The sequence below is a fragment of the Haplochromis burtoni genome, unplaced genomic scaffold (genome assembly GCF_018398535.1).
Source record: "Haplochromis burtoni strain Fernald_Lab_line unplaced genomic scaffold, NCSU_Asbu1 Contig_342, whole genome shotgun sequence".
In the NCBI taxonomy this organism is placed as follows: Eukaryota; Metazoa; Chordata; class Actinopteri; order Cichliformes; family Cichlidae; genus Haplochromis; species Haplochromis burtoni.
This window is the reverse complement of record NW_024582703.1, coordinates 598,598-603,912: the sequence shown is the minus strand read 5'-3', so window position 1 is coordinate 603,912 and position 5,315 is coordinate 598,598. Positions and strand designations below refer to the sequence as shown.

Here is a 5,315-nt window from a genome sequence, read left to right as displayed (position 1 = left end):
GGCATATCTTCTGAGGTTTTGCCTCTGAGCCTTGTCATATCCTGAAGGGTAGGAGCCCGCAGAAATGAACGCGTAAATCTCTTCCCACTTCTTCTCCATATCTACGAATGTCAGTAAACATTTTCTTATGAGCTTCAATATGTGCAGTTGACAATGCAAATAATTTAACTTATTAAATAACGAAATTACCGAAACAGCCTTAAAACACCGAAGCTGCGGACTCAAAAGTGTTGTGCAAATACCACGCGTCCAGTAACTTGACAGCAGACTTCACCGAATCTGCAAATTCGACAGTTTTGTGCAGAAAGCAGATAGCGACTTCACTTTAATATTGACAAACAATCACAAAGGCTTAAAAAATCAAGTATCAACGTCAATAAAAAGTACTAATACTTACTACTTACCTATTCTCCTGCAAATATGACAATGGAGTAGCGTGAAATCACAGCCGGATGCGCTTAGCTTCCCTTTTTGTGTTGTGCGCATGCGCGCACATGCTCAGGAACTACGGGTAGGACGGTTTACGGGGTAGGAGAAATTCCCAGAACACCGGTTCGGAGCCGAAAGAGCCAGCTCTTTTTAGTGAGCCGAGCTGAAAGAGCCAGTTCTCTAAAAAGAGCCGGAAATCCCATCACTACTCTGTACATAATTCAGTTTGTTACGATCTCTGCCTTTCATTGTTCTTTTATAGTAAATACTTATTATGCTTTGCATAGTGTGGGCCTTAGTTTTAAACAACGCTACACTAACTGAAGTGCTGCTGCTTTGCTTTTACCATCTGTTCCTGTTGCGAGGTTTCTTTTCCTGCTGCTGCCAGCCTTTTAAAGTGGACGTCGGCGTGGACAGCGGCCATATGTATGCCGGTGTTGTGCCAAAAAGTGATTGTCTGCCAAAAACTGATTTCCGGTATTTGCCAAAAACTGATTGCTCGTATTTAAACTGCTATAAGTAACTTGTTGGGCTATAATATGTGAAACATATGTCAAATGCATCCCTCATGGATGACATAAAGTCATCTTGAGCCACAAACAACATTCGTGTAACAAGGTAGAAGCCGCAATCAGTTTTTGGCAGTGACTTTTATATAACCTTTATTTATGCAGTTAAAAAAATCTCATTAACATTAAAAATGTCTTTTGTAAGAGTAAGTTGGCCAAGAGGACAGCAGAAATGGCAGCAAATATTACAATAGTTCTGTAAAAATATTTTAAGTGGGGATAAAGGACCGGATTGGTTATAATGTAAGTACAATAACACAGAGTTGTAAAGATACTTGAAAAACGATAATTTTTTAATTCTCTATATAACCCCTTTGTAAACCCTGTTCACCGAAGTCTATTTACGAACATACGTAAAGATATTACACATAAAAAATACACAGAAACATCCTATACAGCTTGGAGTAAGACAACATGCATGAAGAGGATGATGTGGACAAAATACTCATTTGCCTAATAATTCTGCACTCCCTGTAGGCCTTTTCACTCAGAGCAATAACTCACTAGGGAAAAGCCAAACCTGTATGTAAACGTTCCTTTGAGCAACTCCTCAGTGGACCACAGTCCAGCCCCTTTCCAGGAGACTGGTTTCAGAACCAGAGTTTAAGGTGCCACTTCGCCACATCTGGCAAGTATTTGTCAAAGTCACACATTAGTTCCTTTCCCACCAGAGAAGTGTCATTCCATGTCCCTGTAGCCAGTCACAGAAACTGGTCATAGACCACGAGGGCCTTCGCCCCCGACTGCTGCACAGGTCACAGAACATTAGTATCTCACATCTCAGTAATGAAGACAGGCTTAGATGTTACCAGGTTTAAAAGTGACTCATGTGGCAAAGTTTTCTTTTTATATTTCCATTTTCAATTTTATTTATATCTGTCACCTCAAGGTGCTTCATATTGTGAGGTAAAGACTGGACAATAATACATTTTGTAGTATAGATTTGTTTAGAGGCAGAAAAAAAAACTGTGTTTTGTGATAAAGCAGTAGTATTGTGAGAGTTTTTGAGCTCTCCCACATGGAAAAATTAAGTGCTATACATAAGTCGTGACAGTGACTTCATGGGGGTGGGAGCCAGCTCTCACTTTGCTGCTTCCACTCACTGTCAGCACCTGAGAGCTACATCACATTACTGAAATATAAACAGGAAAACAAAAGCAAATGATGCAAAAAAAATATACTTCATATACTTATTACAGTTCTGGTTGCTGCCATAGCAATGAAGACACATGGTTGAGAGTGAGAGTGCTGTAAGGTCGCATGATAGAGAGTGATACAAAGAAAAACTGAATAATGGAAGGTAACAACAAGCACGGGGCCAATAGGGCTGTACTACTGCAACCAGAGTATGTACAGTTACATTTTTAATGCTAGACAACTAGAGACTACCCCTCTCTGAGTCTGTTAGACGTCTCTTCCTGTTAAAAGGGTGCTCTTACTCCCCACTATTGCAGTGGATGCTCATATGATTGTTGGGTTTCTGTCTCTTATACTATATGATATTTGTGTTGAAACAGTTGAACATGACTGTTGTTGTGAGCTGATAAATGAAACTGAATTGAAATTTAATTAAGTACTCTGCCAATTAAGTATATTTGATAGCTATCAGTGAACAACAGATATAAAAATAATGTGTCAACTCACATTCAGCTGTCAGCTCTCCACATGTGTCAGTTTATCAGTAAATCATTGTGTTTCATGTAGTAAGAAACGTCTTAACTTTTTAATCTCTTAATCCTTTTGACTTTTTAGCCCATCCATCCATCCATCTGTCCGTCCGTCCGTCCTCTTCTTTTGCTCATCCGGGGCCGGGTCACAGGGGCAGCAGCCTAAGCAGAGAAGCCCAGACCTACCTCGCCATGGCCACCTCCTCCAGCATGTCCGGGGGAACACCAGGGCAGTACCTGTAATACCTACAGCGTGCTCTATTCGCTCTAATAGAATATTATGGTCAACAGTAAGGAACACTGCACTGGGTTTTGTTTCCCAGGAAACAAAACCCAGTGCAGTGTCCAGTGTTCCAGGAACAACAACACACATGCCCACCAACTCCTAATAATCCCTCTGCAGATGATCTGTTTGCTGTTTGACAACTACTCTTTCAAGGATGTTTGATATGAAAGGAAGGTTGGAGATTGGCCTATAGTTAGCCATTTCCTCTCCAGCTTACGAGTTATCTGCTTTAGGCTACGTGTTTGAGAATTATACCACGGAGTCAGGTACTTCTGATTTGAGACCTTAGTTTTCACCGGAGCTACAGTATCCAGAGTCGTACGTAGTGAGGAGGTGAAATTATTAACAAGATGATCGACCTCTGTTGGAATAGCGTTCAGGTAGCTGCTCTGCTCTATGTTGGTACAGGGCATTGAAGATAATAACAGTGGGTGGATTATATTCTTAAACTTAGTTACAGCGCTTTCAGAAAGACATCTGTGATAAAGTCTACTCTTCACCGCTGTGTAAACAATTATTGTAAATGTAAATGTTATCAGGAAATGATCAGACAGGAGAGGGTTTTCAGGAAACATTGTTAAATGTTCAGTTTCTATGCCATATGTTAAAACAAGATCTAGTGTGATTAAAGTGGTGGGTGGGTTCTTTTACATTTTGAGAGAAGCCAATTGAGTCTAATAACAGATTAAATGCCATGTTGAGGCTGCCATTATTAGCATCTACATGAATGTTAAAATCACCCACAATAATTATTTTATCTGAGCTGAGAATTAAATCAGATAAAAAGTCTGAGAAATCAGACAGAAACTCTGTGTAAGGCCCAGGTGGACGATAGATGATAACAAATAGGCCTGGTTTTTGAGTTTTCCAGCTGGGGTGGACAAGGCTAAGCATCAGGCTTTCAAATGAATTAAAAGTTTGTCTGGGTCTTTGGTTGATTGATAGGCTGGTGTTGAGGCAAGAGTAAGGCAAAGTAAATCGATTTGTTGAACAATTATTAATTCATGTACTAACAAAGACTTGGAAGAGAGAGAGACCTAGTGTTTAATAATCCACATTTCACTGTTTTATTCTTTGGTGCAGATGTGGATACTTTTTGTTCTTTCTTTGTGATTTTTTTTTTATGTTTAAGTTGTTTCTCCTCACAGGAGAGGCTGATGGCTGATGACAAAACACACAGACAAAACTAGGACAGATGGGACAGCTAGATGCAACAATGCATCTTAGAGGATGTGGAGTAACAGAAAATGCTAACTTTGGGGCTTTAAAATGCTGAGTCAAGAAAGCATCATGGTGGCTTTATCTGTCTTTTATATTTTGTTTATACAGATACAGATCCAGCTTTTCACTGATAATGAGGACCGAAATAACTGCCAATATCCAGCAAAACTTTATATTTTTGTTGTCGTTTTAATTGAGAGATTACATCCATGTGAATGTAACTATGGGCAACCTATAGCCTTAACCATGTTTTCTTTTATTGCAACCATAGAGACAAGGGTCTGCAAACTGTGATAATGGGCTTATTTAAAGCCAAAAATGGGCTTTACTTAAACCCAACTGAGGAGCATTTGTTCCTTCACCTATCAAAACTTTTCCATCGTCAGAAATGGTTTTGTTCTTTTGATTTCAACAGGAATTTTAAACACTGTATATATGGAACATTTGCAGCCTCTCTGCCATAAACAAATAATGTGTGATTGTTTAGGCTGGAAGACTTTAAATTATGGTGTGTTGTATTTTTCTGAGCCAGTTTCCTCCATATAGACAGCCTATCTCACTCATTTTGCGAAAGACAACATTAGTTTTCTTCTGGATTGGAGTTTTTTTTTATTACATTTTTGTAGTGCATATTAATGAAATTATATTTTGTGTCATTTTTCATGTATCCACTTGTTAAAAACAAAATAAAAAAAAATATCAGACATATTCAGACTCTGTAGCTGGACAGAAAGTGTCTCATCTCAGCTGTCTTTTCAGGGCAGTGTTCACAAGCCTTTATCACCTCCAGTTAATCAATTCACTCCAGAGGAAACTCCAGACAAAAGACACCAATAGACAAGCATCTCTCTTTCTCCATCCATGCAGTTCTACATTAGCAGTACTGGCCTTCAAGTTGCCTTGGTAACGCAGGTTGTAATCGTGTCTGAGTCAGAAGCTAAAGTGAATGTCCCTGAAACTTGTAAAAGATATTTATCCGGAAGGAGAGCAGTGAAAAAAAATACAGGCAGAACTCGGCTCCAACACAAAACCTCTGAAGGCAAACAGAGGAGCAGAAAGAAGGCAAGGTCAGACCCTTCCCCCAACGCCCCCTTCCACCCCACCACCGAATATCCACCTCCACATGCTCACGATTTTTAAATA

At 39.5% G+C, this 5,315-nt stretch overlaps 1 long non-coding RNA gene across 1 annotated transcript; it reads right to left on the bottom strand.

Annotated features, from left to right (window-relative positions):
• Positions 1 to 572, bottom strand: LOC121815871. The gene is made up of 3 exons (XR_006055437.1): positions 405 to 572; positions 190 to 279; positions 1 to 101 (listed from the first exon to the last, which is right to left on the bottom strand). It is a non-coding gene; the product is annotated as an uncharacterized LOC121815871 (long non-coding RNA).
• Between the last annotated feature and the right edge of the window lie 4,743 nt (positions 573 to 5,315).